Here is a 19,027-nt window from a genome sequence, read left to right on the forward strand (position 1 = left end):
CATTTACCATCAAACACAAGCACTTGGAATAATCATCCAAATCACATTCCAACAATCAGTTTAATGCAAAAGCATTTAGGGTGTTGTTTGATCAATCAATAGAAACAATGGTATCCTTTTCCAAGCATTGTAGGAATAGTCCTGATAACCTTTCCATTGCATATTTGCTCTCCCCCTTGGGACCAGGAGTGGTTCTATGTAAAATTTACTTAGCACACCCTTCTTTTAACTAAGGCATATGTTACGATTTCAAACATTGTACATGACATAAGTTCTTTTAATCACTTACACTGATGATCGATAACCCAACCTTCTTTCCAACAAGTACAAAAGCATCGGTCTTTCCTTCGACTTAGGGTTTCCTAATCCTTGAGCTCTTCGCTTGCCCTAGAGTTGTTGTTGCATCTAGCCCGACCCCGAATAGGATTGATGAACATAGTCGCTATCAGATGGATCTCAATGCATTGTAGTTTTAATCCTAATGATTGTTGTTTGTACCAGGTATGCATAACTTCAAGATCCCAATGAGCTAATAGCTTGTGATATTAGCAAGACTTTAATGCAAGATCAATTTGTGTACCATCGATGTATGTTTCATATAATCTTTCCCATGCATGCACTATGTATGTGCATTTGCGAACCTTAACAATATTGTCCTAGGTAAAGATTAATCTAAGACTTATCAATGCTTAATACTTTAGGATCTTATATGCTGCTTATGCTATGTATGGACTCGTCACATAGCAACTAGGTGCAACTAACTTCCCTTGATACATGCACTTCGCAAACTCCATCTTTCGAATGTTTGCGATGAATTTATCCTTTTCAATAATCCCTTCGCGTGCGGCTTAGTATGAGTCTAATGCAATCATGTGTGAATCAAAATAGGCCTCCATTAATTTAGAAATACATTACTTACGACTAGTACCGTAGTTGGGTTGGCACCCGAGGCTTCGTTGCTCATTGTGGGGTTGCAATCTACGCGTGATATTTTTTGCTTGGGGGCCATTCTTGATCTTCGTCTCCCTTAGACACACGAATTGCACGAGAGGTCTGCGCCTCTCGTACTTGATTAGCAGAGGCCAATTTTGGAGAGAACTAAGCTTGCGATTGAAGGTTAATCCTGCGGAACGGGGTATGGGTTTGCAGCCAACAGGGAAAGAAGGAACGCGTGTGGACACCCTCTAAGGAGGGGAAGGGATGGAGAACCTTCAAGGAATCTTTCTTCGTCTCACTCACTTACTAACTCACACACACACACACACACACACTCTCTCTCTCTCTCTCTCTCTCTCTCTTCTTCTTCTTCTTCTTCTTCTTCTCACCTCTCTTCTTTCTCTTCTTCTTTTTCTTCTCCTCTCTTGACAGATGATTTTTGACACCCAGAAGTGCTTAAAAATAGCCAAAAAATCCAAATTTCAGGGAAAAAATAGACTTCATCGAAGGCAGCAGCTCCAATCAGTACGATTTTAAGTGGCAATGCCCCAAAAGTGCTTTAAAAACCTACCAAGTGACGGTTGGGGAATTTTCATAATTTCTTGGCATGTGAGATGCCTAGTAGTAGGGTACTTCGAGATGGACGCCCAGGAATTTTCGGATCAAAAATAGAGGCCGGACGATCGAATGGGTATTTGCCCGAGAGGCCAAGGACCACAAAGGCCAAGTATAAATGGACTTAGGAAACCCCAAAGGGTGTGACCCTTAGGGGCTCCCTTTGAGGGGCCCGAAATCGATTTTGTGGGGGAAAGGGGGTCTGATTTTTCTTGGTAGAAAAAAAACCACCATCCTGTACGGCGACGATTTGAAGGATGAGGGGGAGGGGAGGCTATGAGCCATCTACCACTTTAATGTAACCCCCCTTCTGATCATATCCATGATCTTCCTCTTCTCTACACTTTCTATCGCCGCCTTCAGCCTCTCCAATGGCTGCCTGAAGATGGAGAATAGAAACCAGTATTTCTCTCTCCTCTTTCTCTCTCCTAAAAGAGGCAATTCGTGTGGGAAGAATGAAGAAGAGAATCGGGTGGTAAACGCTTGTCCGGCATGGTACCGGATCACTCCCGAATCGATGGAGGGCTAGAGTTGGCTGTCTGGAGGTGGGCTAAGCCTTGAATGAGGGTTAATCTATAGTCTCGAATCAGATTTTAAAACCCTCAAAGAAGAAAAAAACAACAACTCTATTTTACAAAGGAAAATTATTATTTTTAAATATCTAATTGAGCCAACGTTTTTATTATGGAGTGAAAATTGGTAGACATGCTGTTTACTATTTGTTCTATGCTCGCATAGTGAAAAAATCAGAAAACATAAAGTCAAAATGTTGGAAATAATTTTTAGAAACCTGTAAAACACAATTTTTATGAGAAGAATACTGTTTTTTGGTGTTTCGGGTGGGATAAACCAATACACATGGGATAAAATGCCAATAAAATCTATATTTCCGCAGTTCTAAGAATCAAGAGCCACAGCTTTGAAAATATACCATTTTTTTTGAAAAAATAGGGGAAAATAGGGAAAAATAGAAATACTCCTTAGAAAAAATATAATAAGTGGTTGTGAATGTATGGAAGTGGCAGAGCATGAGGTTTGGCCTCATTTTGCCCTATCTTTTTATCACAGTGTGTGATTTATCACTTTTCATACATTAAACCATGACAAAACAACCTCTATACACTTGTGCAACAAAGCAAAAGCTAAATGGTGAGGGGGAGGAGGATTTTGTGCAACAGTTTGAGGGCTGAAATAATACAAATTCTGATTGCTTTTTCTATCCATAGCATTTAGGAAATAGCCTATTTAGAAATAAGGGATCTAGTGGCACAAGGTTTGCCTTGGTGCTAGATTCTTGCAATGAAGCATATACGTATTAGTTGGAATTCATTAAAAGAATGTTAGAGTATCAGTACATAGATTGATTTTGAAACATAATTGTTTGTGCATGATGAGACATCCACTATTGCATTGATCATACATATGGTATAAACTCTTGGAAATGCATAGAAATTGTTTGAATTATAGTTGACCCATGCTTGAGAGGGTGAGATTCCCCTTGCCGTAGGTTAGCCGTTCCTTTCTTGGGGAAAAATATTGGTGAGGAAATATGGTATATCTTGTATCTCGCTGAAAAAGAGGGGAGTCTTGTGCGAATGAGTTTATATGTAAAAGCAGCGCATCGAGGGGCCAATCCCTAAGACGTAGGAGAAGTGCAGTGGGGCCACGGCAATCAGCCAATGGGGTGCCTCCTATGTTTGTGATACATGGCACTTATTGCCAATATATGTGGGATACCCCCTTTGAGGAGTTTTGGGAAAGGTATCGTTGGACTCTTATCCAACTACAAATGCAATATTAGATGTATCTAGTGTGCATTTAGTTATTACAGATGCTCCTGGTTCGCAAGGCTGTGTGGTGGTGGAGTTGTCTGTTGTGTGCATGAGATCCGGCTAGTGCCATAGCTAGTGCCAGCCTATTTTTGGTCCCATCAGTGGTGTGTTTGCCAAGAGCTGCCTCAAAGTGGTGGTTTCCCAATCTAAGGTCTCTTGGGACCTACTTGTTAGTCAATGTTCTTTGAAGATATCCGTCAAGCCGAACTCCCAAAACACGAAGAGCCGAGAGGGCTAGATGGAGGGCCGAAATCAATAGGCGTTATTCTCCTAAAAGAAGTAGTCCTGAACTTATTGGAGGGTGGGGTCTTAGTAACCTTATCCTGAATCAAAGTCCCATCAAGAGGTGGAAGTTCTAGTACTTCCCCCCTCTCGATTAATCTGCCCACTTTGAATGGTGTGACAGCTTTGCCTATTTCGATTCCATTAGCATATCTAATCATTGCCATGGCGCAACCTATTGTAATCCCTGCGGGAATGGCGGATTTGCTAGCCTTAGATTTCCCCTACCCATTTTTAATGGGTTAGTGGAAGAGGATGCAGAGCTTCAAATAAGGAAGTTCCAAAAGCTGATGTTTAACTGCCACATCCAAGACGTGAAAGGGAAGTAGAACCGAGGAGGAAGAAGCTTGGCGGTGAGAGCTATAGAGGATGGATAGCCAGAGCAAGAGAGAGAAAGACTCAAAAGTGGGAACTCCAACAACCACAATGTGTGGCCGGGCCTTCCTTTATTCAAACTGTCACTAAAAGAATAAAGAATAAGTGATTGTGATGGGTGTCCACTACCTGTTGCAGTGTGCAATGGCGGGTACTGTTAGTGTAGTAATACACGGGCAACTAGGCGGAGGCACCTTTACCCCCAACAACCTCCCACTTAAAGTCGAATCTGCCCCAGTGAGAGAGAGAAAAAAAGAAAAGACAATACAACATGTACACATGTACAACAGGATGAGGAAAAAGACGTCATCTCATTCAATGCCCATCAATCACCTGAGGAAGGCAAAACACTTTGTAGGCTCTTTGTGAGCAAGTTTGGAGGATTGTGCTCAGTCGAAATCTTGACAAAGTCAACAGACATTTCCTCAACAATCTCGCGAATGAAGTGATACCGCACCTCAATATGTTTCATCTTCACATGGAAGACCGGATTCTTGGCCAACTGAATGGCACTCATAGAATCCGAATGTAGTGTAGGCATAGCATATGTCATACCAAGGTCTGCAATCAAATGGCCTAACCAGATAGCCTCCATGCAAGCCTATGTTGCTGCAATATACTTGGCCTTTGTAGTAGAAAGGGCCGTACACTTCTGCGCCCTGGACATCCAAGAGATAGCCCCTCCAGCATAAATGAACACATAGCCAGAAGTGGACTTCCTACTATCTGCATATCCTGCATAATCAGAGTCAGTGTATCCCACAACTCCTGTATCCTGGCTGCCATAGCAAATACATATATCTGCTGTGCCCTTTAGGTACCTCATAATACCCTTCACGGCGTCCCAATATTTCTTGCCAGGTGTAGCCATATAACGTGCCACAACCCCAATTGCAAACGTAATATCTGGATGGGTGGCTATCATGGCATACATAAGACTGCCCACGGCTGATGCATAGGGAATCTTGGCCATCACAGCCCTCTGCTCATCTGTCTACAGATAATCGGCCTATGAAACCTTCACATGAGAAGGCAATGAACAACCAATAGGCTTAACATCGTGCATACAGAAGCGCTAAAGGACTTTATGAATGTACTCCCTTTGTGACAGATAAAGGAGTCCCTGAGATCTGTCGAGCGTAATGCGCATATTAAGTATGTGAGAGGCCTGTCCCAGATCTTTCATCTCAAAACTCTTCTTGAGCTAAGCCTTAAGAGCATCTAGCTCCTCATGAGCTATCCCTGCTAAAAGCATGTCATCCACATAGAGTACCAAAATTAGTAAAGAACCGTCACGGGCTTTCTTCATGTACAAGCATGGATCCATAGCACTGCGATTGTAGCCCTGTGACTGCATGAATGCATCAAACTTATGGTACCATTCCCTAGGTACCTACTTCAAGCCATATAGACTCTTCTTTAGCTTGCACACTAGGTGTTCCTTGCTAGGGTTTGCAAAGCCCTTAGGCTACTCCATGTAAATCTCATCATGCAAGTCCCCATGTAAAAAAGTCGTCTTGACATCCATCTAGTACAAGTCCAGGTCAAACCAAGGCCAAGACTAAGCGTAGGGTAGTCATCTTGACCATAGGAGAAAATACTTCATTAAAGTCAACACCATGCTCCTACTTAAAGCCCTTAGCAACCAATCAAGCCTTGTATGATGGCTTGGGGTGTCCAGGGGTACATTTCAGCTTGTACACCCACTTGTATGGCAAAGCCTTCTTACCTTGAGGCAAGGAAACCAAATCCCAAGTCTGATTCTTATGCAATGAGTTAAGCTCAGACTTCATAGCCCTCTCCCAAGAGTGACAATCACCCCTGTGCATAGCCTCATTATAAGTGAGAGGCTCTCCTGCATTTGTAACCAGTACATAATCCATAGAGGGCGCAAAACGGTCAGGAGGTCGTCTATCTCTAGTAGAACACCTCAACCCAGGCTTTGCTACCTGACCAACATCCTGTTGAGCATCAACATGTCTAACATTTGGGCAAGGAGCATCAAGTGATGCTGCACGTTGTCTAGCTGGCCGTGGAGTGGGCTATATGGGAGCATGCGGCTCCTCTTAAAAGATAACCCTGTGTACCTCAATCACTTTCTCAGGCTGCATATGCATTTTGTCCTCATGAAAGATGACATCATGGTTGGGGATCACTTTCCGCGCTTGTGGATCCCATAGACGGTAACCCATCTCTCTTGCATCTCCATAGCCAATGAAAATGTATTTGACACTTTTAGGATCCAGCTTATTGCATTTGTCCTTGGGCACATGGTAGAATGCCTCACATCTAAAGACAGACAAATGATCATAAGAGGGGGGCTTGCCTGTCCATACCTCATCTGCAACGTGAAAGTCAATGCCACTGCTAGGTCACCTGTTAATGAGATGTACTATAGTAGTAACTGCCTTAGCCCAAAAGTGTTGCAGTAAGCTAGCCTGGCTAAGCATGCTACCGACCCTTTCCTGAATGGTCCTATTCATGCGTTCAGCCATACCATTCTGGGGAGGGGTGTAAGGGGTTGTCAACTAATTCTTAATACCCTGCTCATCACAAAACTACTCAAAATCACGTGATACATACTCACCCCCATTATCTGACCTTAAGCATTTCACCCTATTCCTACACTGGTTCTCTGCTAATGCAAGCCAACGCTAAAATGTATCTAAGACATCAGATTTTCTCTTTACGGGATAAGCCCAAACCTTACATGAGTAATCATCTATGAAAGTAAAAAAATACTTTGCCCCACCGAGTGACTGACAGGGCATGGGCCCACATACATCTGAGTGCACAAGAGCCAAGGGCTCACCCATGCATTTCTGACCAGACTTTTTATGCGTATTTCTAGTCTTCCTGCCATACAAACAATGATCACAAGAATCAAAATGCGAAGAGTCAAGAGGCGGAAGTTAGTGCAAAGCACTGAGCATTTTCATTCCTTTAAGGGACATATGCCCCAAATGAGCATGCCAAAGGGATACATGGGGAATAGAACCCACATACAAAACATGATTCACTCTAGCTCTAGATACAAGTAAGGGATAAAGGTTGCCAGACTTGGCATCTCTTGCAAGCACAAGCTTGCCACAAGCAGTCTTCCATGTAGAGTCTCCAAAAGACACAAAATACCCTACATCATCAAGCTGTCCAGCTGACATAAGGCTGCGAGTCAACACAGATACATGATGTACATCATGCAAAACAAAAGAACTGCTAGAAGGAAACTGCAGCCTAACATCTCCAATGCCCATAATTTCAAGAGACATGTCATCACCAAGACTCGCAGAACCAGAGATGGTACGATAGGTGTGAAACCAATCTCTATAGGGTGTCACATGAAATGATGCACCCGAATCCAAAAGCCAACACTGCGCATACATAGAATGTGTCTTAGAAGCTTGTGTAAGGCATCGCATGAAGAAGCTAAAAGTATGTAATCCTTATCTGAATCAATGGCTTGCATGACATTAACCTCTTCTATCTTCACACCGGACTTTGCAGGTATAATACTGTGCTCAGAAGACTTTTCTTGCACTTTCTCTTTTCCCTTTTCCTTGCGCTTATCATCGCATATCTTATGGCAATACGGCCTAATATGTCCTGCTTTCCCACAATAATGACAGGTAAGATCAGACTTCCATCCACGGGACTTACTGCGACCATGTGACTTGGACCTGGACTTCTGAGAGTCCCTATCCTTATGATCATTATCATGTCTACCATGTCTGCCACCTCTAACGGTCAATGCATGTGAAGAGCGGGAAGCATCATTGTTTCTCCTATTGATTTCCTCAGTCAATAGAGTACTCTCAACATCTTTGATTTTCAGCCCATCAAGCTTGTTCGTGCATATGGTAGTACAGAAGATATCCCATGATTCATGCAAGGTGCCAAGCAGAAAAAATGGGTGCAAGTTGTCTTTGAACTCAATACCCTGTGACAACAGATTGTTCATGATAGCATGAAACTGACTGAAATGAGATGATAGGGATGTCCCCTCCTTCATGCGAAGGTCCATTAACTGCTTCAGCCAATACATTTGTGATGGAGGACTCTGTTGCGCATAAAGCTCCTGAATCTTCTCCCATAAGTCCCATGCACTCTGATTCTCATCTTCAACAACATTATGATGGACCTCTTCTGAGAGTGACAAGATAATGGTAGACTTGCATAGCTCATCAACTTCCATCCAAGCATCATCATCCATATCCTCGGGTTTAACACCTTTGAAACACAAGGGTTTAATCTGCAACTTCTGTACCAAAACCTGCCATATCTAGGACTTCCAATACCCATAGTTGGTACCATCCAACTTGGCAATGTTAAAGAGAGTTGTGTCTTTCAGATGACCAGCTATACTGTCCCAAATCAAAGCAAAAATGCAAAATTGCAGGTTGTTGTAATGAGCAAAAAATGCACTAAAACCACTGCTAAAATGGGCTGAAAGAGTGGATATGACCAAGAGAATCCACCAAATATGACCAAGAGAACATCAAACAGTAAGCATTACCCTCATACAAGTGCTCGAAATTTGCAAATTTCAGGTTGCTGGAATAAATTACAGCAGTATGTAAAACTGTCCCGTAGTGAAGCAATCACTAATACATATGTCACTGCAACTGCCAGGTAGCAAGATACATCCAACAATGAGTGTCAAGGGGCAAGAAGGTACCAAGAACTGTCAAACCAATAACCTGTCAGGCAAGAAACACATAGGTCTAGAAGTCATGCATGTAATGGGTCTCAGGGTAAGAGAAGAGATCAATCACAAGCACAACTGATAGAGCAAGAAGCTCAATGCATAACCATCAAATATGCATAAAAAAATAACAAACATGTGACAGGGATAGGTGCCTACCCCAATAGGCGTATCAAATCAGCCCACTACAGACTAACTGCAGACATAAAGCTCTCAAGAGAGAAAATACATGTAATTGTCCCACAAGCTCAAGCTCAAGCGTAATAAAACTATGTGTATATCCAAATATGCCAAGAAGCTCCCACTGGAAGTAAAGTCAGATGCAAATAGAGCAAGCAATGCTCAAATACATCGAGTACATAGCATTAGACATTCCAAATCCCAGTAGGGTACATTTGGAGCATAATTCCCAAGCTATCTCAGAACCGTAAAGCATAAGCCTGAAAGCAGTCAAATAGCATGTAATTGACAACCAAATGTAATGCCCAGTAGGTCCAAAATACTCAAATATATCCAAAGACGAAACTCCAAGTGATTGTCAAGCATGGGCAAACCAAGGGGCATCCATATCAGACGGAAGCATAAATGCAAGAAGCCTAAATGTCAAGCAGTGACAATAGGCATAAATCGGTCAAAAGTATGCCAACTTAAGCCAAATGCCAGTGAATGGCAACCAAGTCGGAGCCTAATCCAAGCTCAAAAGCATTCCGGAACCAAAAAGAAGCATTTGAAAATCTCCAAATACATCGGTATGATCATTCAAATCTTCGGTAAGCATCCCGTATCCAAGAACCAATGCATAGACCAAGTAAATGAGCTTCAGCCCAATGTATTATAGCAGCATATTCACTGTCAAATGAAGCTCAAGCGGTGCCCAAATTTACTCCAAATCAGTCCCAAAGCATAGACATAGAATTCCATAACATCCGGGCATCACCAGGCATCAATAGGCATCAAACTGGCAATGCCAAGAAGCATCAAACCTTAAATGTCAAGTGCTGCTCTATTTGTGACAGTCTTGGGACTGTGTATACAGCAATGGTTGAAGGTGGAAGCACTCTATCAATCACCGAGAGCTAAGATCTAATGCCGGGGAGTTTGAAGATGATCAAATAGTACGGGGAAGTCGGGGAAGGAGCTGGAAATGCCAGGAGGAGATCAAACCAGCCCCCTAAAAATGTGCCGCATTTTACGCTGGCTGCTCCTGAGGGATGGGGGGTCTTCAATAGTGCTACTGAGCACTTGGCAATGATGAGAAGGCTCCAATGGAGCCCTGCAAGGTGCTGAATGAAGGCCGGAAGATCGGGGAGGAGGCGAGGGATCAAAACATACCTGCAAATGAAGGTGCTATGGCTGCCATTGAAGCTTGAGTTGAAGCTCTTCAAATCCGGGTTGAAGAGAATGCCGAGCAAGCTCTAATGTCTTTGCTCTAATACCAGTTGAAAGGGAAGTAGAACCTAGGAGGAAGAAGCTTGGTGGTGAGAGCTGTGGCGGATGGATAGCAAGAGCAAGAGAATGCAAGACTCAAAAGTGAGAACTCCAATAACCACAATGTGTGGCCGGGCCTTCCTTTATTCAAATTGTCACTAAAAGAATAAAGAATAAGTGACTATGATGGGCGTCTGCCATGTAGAGTGTGTAGTGGCTGCTAGACGGAGGCGCCTTTACCCACAACAAGACAAAGGACATCTAATGTGTCATGAATCGCGTGGTGGGGGGACTTGCTCAAGATGCTGCGCAGAATACACACAGAATGCACAAGGAGAAGCTTATTCAAGAGACAAGAAGAGAGATGGAGGCCAAAAACGTTTTCTTGCTGGTTTCTTCTTCTTCTTCCACACACTTTACAATGTACACAAAGTATAGATAAGATACAATATAAAGGAAAGTGGCCTACTAAGTCAAACAATGCATAACCGACTACACTAGTCGACTGGCGCATAAGGGAGACCAACTCATCGAAATCTGTAAATGGCTTTTTGACATATATGAAAGTTACAAAAGACTTCCAAGCCTTTTCATTGTTAAGTCCACCCAAGGTAGATGACACCAAATCATCATCATCGGGTAATGCTCCTTACCTTCAGTGCATACTCATTGATAGACATCTTCCCTTTCTTCAATGTATTCAACTCTTGCTTGTTGAGTTGAATCTTTCGTGCCTTTGTATTTACGAAAAACATACTTTCAAGTATGGTCCAAGCTGCATATGAATTCTCTGCATTTCTAATATGTCCTAGCATATTATTGTCAATTACTGTAGATAGCCAATACATGACCTTTTTGTCTTTTGCATTCCATTCCTTTCGTGCCTTTGTCTCTTCTGCAGTTGGAGGATCACTCACCTCTAGCTCCTTTTTTTCACCTGAAACAAACTCGTAGAGGCCTTTTCCAATAAGGAAGTTCGTGACATGGAACTTCCATGAAGGGTAGTTGTTTTTATCAAGCTTCTCAATGATAGGGTTTCCATTGTTCTCTGCCATTATCACAAAACTAATACCAAACAACAAGCAAATCTTCTGCAACCCTCAACCTGTAGTGCACATCAATACACCAGACAACCTTTTTCACTGTATGCTCAACAATACATGCAATCTGCAACCAGTTTGCAGATAAACCTTGTGTTTATTTGCTGGTAAACGCCTTTGAACTTATAGATCAGAAATCTGTAACTTGTGCACCTGTATACGGCAGACACAACTGAAATTGCAAGATACCTCGAGCTGCTGTCTGCAATCTTGCGAGTCTAAAACGGGGCCTGAAATGATCTCGGATGGCCAAAATAGCAGTGGAAAAGTCCTAAAGGGCAGAATTCGCAGAATACATAGTGCTCCTCGTGCACACCAAATCTCACTGCAATATGAGATTTTTGCTCTGCCCTGCTTCCGGTGCCTCCACAGGCACTATCCAAGAGAAGAAGTAGAGAATGGAAGAGATTTTTACCCGTTGCTTGCTTGCTCGAATCCTTGGCTCCTCTCCTTTATTTTAGCCTTCAAAATCAGCCTCAATTAGTGGTGCAGCTCTGATACCATGTCACGAATCGCGTGGTGGGGGGACTTGCTCAAGATGCTGTGCCGAACACACACAGAATGCACAAGGAGAAGTTCACTCAAGAGACCAGAAGAGAGATGGAGACCAAAACGTTTTCTTACTGGTTTCTTCTTCTTCTTCCACACACTTTACAATGTACACAAAGTATAGATAAGAAACAACATAAAGGAAAGTGGCCTACTAAGTCAAACAATGCATAACCGACTACACTAGTTGACTGGCGCTATAACTATGCCAGTTTGTAAATAGGTGTAACAACCTGAATATAATAAGTAATGAGTCAGTGGCCATGTGAGAGTCATAATGACCACTGACATGTTAAGTGTAGACATGTGGACCCATCTAACAAGGCGATCCATCATTAATGTCCGCATGTGTTGAGCTTGTCATCGCAATATAATGATGTTCTTCGACATGATCCTAAAGGGAAGGGAAGCTATATGGTATCATGGCCTTGATTTCAGACTTATTTTATGAAGCTTTCTAAAGGGAGTTTGCCCCTGAGAGGGGTAGCCAATATTGGCTGCGCATGTTGAATTGGACACACCAAGAACCGCATGAAGATATATGAGCATATGCCAAGAAGATCAAAGAGGTTTTCCGTAAATTTGATGCGTCTATCCCTATCCCACCTGCTGCCTAGTTACAATACTTCTTGCATGGTCTTGATTTTAACATCCAGGTGCAGCTGAATAGTGTCTATAAACACTGCCATTAGATGAACGCAAGCAATATAATCCCGACTGCAAGCGGCCTATGCTTCTTGAACCAATCCCAATATGGATCTAGTGTCAGGAAATAATTTGCAACCGATCAATGGAAGTGGAAGCCAAGGGATAGGGATGGCCAACCCTAACAGGAGAGGGAATGTGGTGTCGAATGTGCCTTTATTGCCAGCTCCGCCTAGTATGACTATACCTATGGCTAGACACATGCCTCCAAATGTGGGAGGCCAAGCAACAAACCCTAACGTCGTTCCTGTGGGCCAAAAACCAATGCAACCAATGCCTAATCAAATTGTGTGACCAAGAGACCGATGGGTAGACGATCAGGGCTATGATTCGAGTTCATCAAATGTCCTTAGCAAAGTCAATGACATGATGAAGCACTACATGGATATGATCTCTGAACAATATCGGCAAATAGCTGTTGACGTTAATTTCTTAAAGAAACAACAAAATCTGATAGGGAGTCGACGCCCCGAAGAGGGTGCACCCTCTAGATTCAGTTGCAAATGGTGTGGTGGGCAACATTATCCACATAATTTCCCAAATGTCAAGTGCGACATTTGTGAAAAGTTCGGCCATTTAGTAGCCACTTGTTAGAGTAAGATCAATTCCCTTTAGCAACGTAGTCGGCAACCATGGCCTGTTAATCATCGTGCGCAAGGAAACAAATTTTAGCAAGATGATGGGCCGAAATAAATACTCCAAAGGGATAAGGCTACTGTGGCGGCAATGGGATGAGCCTCATCGAGGCTGTGCAGGTTAATGGCACTGAAGCTTCTAGCCTACGTGCCATAACAAGAGGCCAAAAAACTAGAGAAGGTTACAAAGATAATGTAAAACCTATCGACAGAAACCCTAGGCAGGATGATAAAGGAACGCAAGTTCTAAATCTTGACAAGGAAGGGGGACCTTTGAAGCATGTAGAGAGTAAGGTTGATGCCAAGAGAGATAAAGAGGTGTCGAGAAAGAAGGTGAGAGTTAAAAAAGAGGCAATAAAGCTGGTGCAGTATCCTAAAGAGCGGATGATTTGGCGCGAGAAGCGAGCTTTAGCGAATTATCACGAATTTTATTTAGCTAGCTCCCTTTGCAATGTTAAACTAGACGTGAATCTCTTGCAGCTAATCAAGCTGTCGTCAAGAGTACACAAAGAATTTAAAAAGATCTTGTGTATGGGTTATATCGTAGAACCCTTGGGAATAGTGCGGGTAGGGGATGACTGGTTTGAACATGCCGAAAAGCATTGCTCAAGGGTTGCAGCCTATGTTGATGGGATTCTAGTGGATAATGCTATCATCGACACAGGATCCTTGGTTAATATTATGAGTTCTGAATTGATGGAGAGGTTGGGTCTTGAGATTTAGAAAGATGCCTCCACAATCCTTAGAATGGCTGACGATAGTCTAAGAAAGCCGGAGGGCTACATTACTAAAGTCCACGTGATAATTGCCAACGTAGAATGCCTATTAGACTTTAGGGTAATCCAATTTGCAGGGCATTCGAGTTACCAAGTATTACTTGGTCAACCTTGGATTTTTCAAGCAGACTGTCAAGTAGATATACCCGCTGGTAGATTGATATTTGGCAGAGGTGCTAGACGTGTGGTAGTCGATGCATATCCTGAATCACCTCAAAGTGAGCGAGATCCCCTGTCTTCTACAGAGTTAGAGACAACAGAAGATGTGTCTGCAAGTGAGACATCATCGACTAAAAAATACAAAGAGGGATCGACCAACAGAAAAAATCTATCAAGTAACATTGAACGAGCCATTAGAAGCTCAAGATAGAATAAGGGACGCATATGTTATCGAGCTAGACCTTGGTACGCCAGACGATGAGTGACCAATAAAAGTCAGGGTCCATGCATAGTGCAGAGGAATGTGAGGATTATGTCACTCTGATCCAAGAGTCCTGCAATATTTTCGCTTGGAGTTACGATGAACTTAGGGGCATTCCTTCTAGCCTCGCTGTCCATACAATTTCGTTAAAGGAAAGAAGCCGTCCTGTGTGACAGAAAGTCAGGTGTATGCTGTTTGAGTTATGGATGGGCTATTCGAGGAGTTACAAAAATTACGAAAAGCGGGTTTGATCTTCCCTATGCACAATACTGAATGGTGTTCACCAGTTGTGATCAGGAAGAATAAAAATAATCAAATCCGATTGTGTGTGGACTTTCGAGAGTTGAAAAAGCAAATGTTTAATGATTACTATCCACTGCCCTTTATCGACCAGATTCTGGATCAATTGGCAGGTAGGGAGATATATTCATTCACGAAATGTTTTGCAGGCTTTAATCAGATGGCAATTACAGAAGAGGATAAGCTCAAAATGACGTTCATAATAGTCTTCAGGACCTTTGCATATCATGTGATGGCATTTGGTCTATGCAATGCGCATGGTTCTTGGCAACAAGCTGCCGATAAGACCTTTGGTGACATTTCCCCTGAGGAGTTGAAGGTATTTATTAATGATTTAGGGGCACCACCGTGAGAGAAAGACAATTGATTATTTTACGAAAATGTTTTGAGCGATGCAAACAATTTTGCATAGCTCTCAATTTGAGGAAGTGCATTTTTGGCATACCTTATGGGTTCCTGCTGGGCCGTGTAGTTAGCTCAGTAGGGATTGTGATGGATCCTAAAAATATCAAAGCTATAGTTGCCATGAGTTTGCCATGCACCCCCAAAGAAGTCCATAGCTTTCTGTCATCAGTTGGATATTATTGACGGTTCATAAATGCTTTGGCAGAAAGAACGTTGCCATTGACAAATCTATTATCCTTCAACTATTTGTTTATGTGGAGTGACCCTTGTAAGGTGGCTTTCAAGGATGTAAAGTAGGAACTCGCAAGAGCACCTGTGCTGAAAGCACCAAAGAGGGGCAGAATTTTTTATATCTTTTCAGCAGCAGCTACCATGCATAGCATTAGTTCCTATTTAGCAGTGCAGATTTGGGAAGAGAAGTGGTATCACCCAATTGCTTTTGCTAGTCGGAAGCTGGGTGTATCCGAAATTAATTATAGTTATATGGAAAAGTTGTGCCTTGTGATGGTCTTTGTGACTAAAAAGCTCAGGCACTACATCCTTTATGAGAAGGTTGTCCTTTATATGAAGGCAAAAGGGCTACGAATACTGATGAATAAGCTACAACTGCCCAACTGTTTGGCAAAGTGGTTAATCACTTTGCAAGAGTTTGATTATGAGGTTAAGAGAAAGCCACCCAGGTTGCAGGGTATCGTAGAGTGCCTTGTGGACTTTGGGGAGCCAAAGGAAGCTCTGGCTAAAGGCAGTGACTGGGACTCATTGTTCAAGATTGATAGGGCATCTATTCCCTCCTGTTATGTGGTGATAACACATTATTTATCGACAAAAGAGACTGGAGCTGGTCTATCAAAGTCAAAAAAGCAAAAGATCAAGCACTGGGATTTAAAATTCATAGTAATCACCACAGACAGGTTGTATCGGCAAGGGGTAGATGATATCTACTGTCGATGCATAATGCCTGATGAGGTCCCTTTCATCTTAGAAGAGTGCCATGACTCTGATTGCGAAAGTCATTTTTCTGGACTATACAAAAAGCCTTGAGGGAGGGATATTGGTGGCCGTCCATCTTCCAGGATGCATTTGAGTACGTAGCTGAGAGAATAGGAAGTGACCACTCACTCCTATTACGGCAATCCTTCAATTTGAGAAGTGGGGCATTGACTTTGTGGGCCCTATTACTCCTTCGTCCACTCACAGAAAATATATATTATCATAGTGACTGATTATTTTACTAAGTGGTCGAAAGCACATGCAACACGGAAAGACGATGCAAAGGAAATCACCAGTTTCCTATTAGAGCAAATAGTATGTCGATTTGGTCCGCCAAAAGAAATAGTATCGGACCGAGGGACGCATTTTCTGAACAAAGTGATAAAAAGCCTAATTGAGGCTTGGTACATCAAGCACAATAAAACAACCCCCTATAACCCACAAGCCAATGGCTAGGTTGAGAGTACCAACAAGTAGCTTGTTGGCATTCTATCTAAGGTAGTATCGGAAAAGAAACAAGATTGGGACAAAAAGTTGTACGTGGCAGTGTGGGCATACAATACAACATTCAAACGAACTACTGGTCACACCCTATTCAAGTTAGTATATGGAGAGGAGTGTGCCCTACCACTAGAGATTGAGTTGTCGATGATAAGATTCGCGATCAATCATTCTTTGGGTGACGGGGATGCCCTCTTAGAGTGCTTTATGACTCTGGCATATCTCGGTGAGATTAAATTGTAGAGCTTGCTACATCAGGAGGTGACCAAGCGTCGGAGGAAGTAGCTCCATGACCTAAAAGCAAAGAAATACACTTTTAAGAAAGGACAGCTAGTGTTGTACTATGATGCGCATAGAGAATTATTTCCAGGAAACCTGAATTGATGGGTCGACCGATCCCTTATTTGGAGCACCCATTCTTAGAGCAGCGATATTATCAGGGAAAGCTCATCTGGTGGAGTAAAGGCTATAAAGTGATTGAGCAAGATGACGGGACATTTGTTTGGGAGATTAAGGTCTTCTGTCATCACTGTTTGTAGATTTTGACGAGCGTCCTTGTAGTCTTTAGTGAAGAAGGTGGGATGGAGTCATCAGTTCATCCTCTCAATATGTTGAATTTTGACTATCATAATTACGAATAGGGGAGTTCTGGATGGTTGGATGTGTAAACCCATTGTGGACGTACACATTATATTTTGATGGGGCATATAGGGGCCCTAATAAAAAGGGGAGTGTTGGAGTAGTTATCCAAGATCCCTGACATAGAGTTGTCATAAAGTTAGCTATTTTTCTTGGGGTTGGATTTACCAACAACATGGCGGAGTACAAAGCTCTTATTATGGGCCTCAATATTGGTAAGAAGGGCAGTGTTCGTCAGTTGTTAGTAAAAGGGGATTCCTAACTTATCTTAAATCAACTCAATGAGACATATACAGTCCGAAATCCTAGCCTTTGTATGTATCATCGAATTGTTATAACCCTACGTGATGAATTTGAGAGCATATCTCTTCAACTGATTCCACGTTCTTGGAATCAGTTTGCGGATTTACTAGCCAATTTTGCTTATGAAGAGGACCTCTTCTTCAACTGTGGTCCTAGTCCAGATGTTGCTCCTGATAATGAGACAGGACCTGGTTGTTTGTGGGGAATGTTATCAGATCACATGTTATATGGCACGCGATTGTTGATATGGGTAATGCGAAGAGTAGCGGAGACACATCTACCACTATTATCCTGGACCCATAGGTTGGTCAGACGACATGTTATGCATACACCTCTTGCAATGTATGCATGAGGGATGGGTCACAATTTAATGCATTTATTTTAGGGCTTGTGCCCTTGATTTTCCTAGGATAGCGTGCATTGTTGTCTATCAGGGTTATTCCCAAGGGGATATGCATTATAATGTCTGATTTCTTTAGACCAAGAGGGCCAATTTTATTTGCAATGAAATGCATCATTTCTTAAGGCCAAGAGGGTCAATTAATATGTATGGTGTGGGTGCATTTAATGGTTTTCTGTTTTAGTCCTGTGCTTGATAGATTCTGTGGATCCTAGGGGAGCCATTGGGACGACGATGCTTCTTATGGCGGCCTATCCAAGTGGTATTTGTCCTTTATGAGTACCTTGCTCTTTCACTATGTATGTTTGAGTACTTATGGGGGATCTTTTTCTTTGTTGGAAATTGGCAATTTAGGCATGAAGTCCCAGGTTTAGGTTTAGTATATCTGACGACGGTCTGAGTAGTTGTGACCTCCTGTCAAAGCATTATTAGGCATTGAAAGACTTATCTTTGAAGGTAGTCTTAGTCACCCTGTTCTGCTAGCCTGCTAGGCGGCCGTTCTAGGAGTTTTTGTTAGTTGTGAGACGGATAGATAAGCCTACTAGAGAAAAATAATTAATCTATAGAAGAAAAGTCTTGAATATTTGAAAGGAAAAAAAACAACCTATGTATAGAGATGTGTAAAAAGGGGTTCTAACCTCTCTAAACAAAAAAGGCAAGACAGAAATTTTTTTGAGGAGTTGACCATCGCCTTGTGAAGGCCTGGTAGGTTCCTAGGAATGAGTCAGAAGACCTGAGGCCGATGCCTTGTCTTCCTAGGGGTGGCATCTAGCTGGAAAAAGAATGTGAAGGAAGGTTGGAGTGAAAATAAAAGTGAGTGAAAGATTGAACAGAAAAAGGAATAGTGTCACCTTGTGAGGGCTTGGTAGGTTCTTGGGTACCGAGATAGGACCTGAGGCCAATGCTTGTTCTCCTTGGGTCACTACACTCAGGTCTCTCCTTTTTACACGCCCAAGTATGGAACAAAAAGGCTTAAAAGGCCAATGTACTAAAAGATAATCCTTCTTGATCAAGCTATAGGAGTCCTTGCCTAGTAGGAGCTCCTAGTTGAGTTGTCCTTAGGTAGGTAGTTCAGACCACCACTTAGGATGACCTCTTTGATAGTTCTTTTTAGCTTGGATAGGTTGGGGCAG

The sequence above is a fragment of the Lygodium microphyllum genome, chromosome 8, assembly GCF_053477565.2.
Source record: "Lygodium microphyllum isolate KBCC chromosome 8, Lygodium_microphyllum_v1.1.10, whole genome shotgun sequence".
Lineage (NCBI taxonomy): Eukaryota > Viridiplantae > Streptophyta > Polypodiopsida > Schizaeales > Lygodiaceae > Lygodium > Lygodium microphyllum.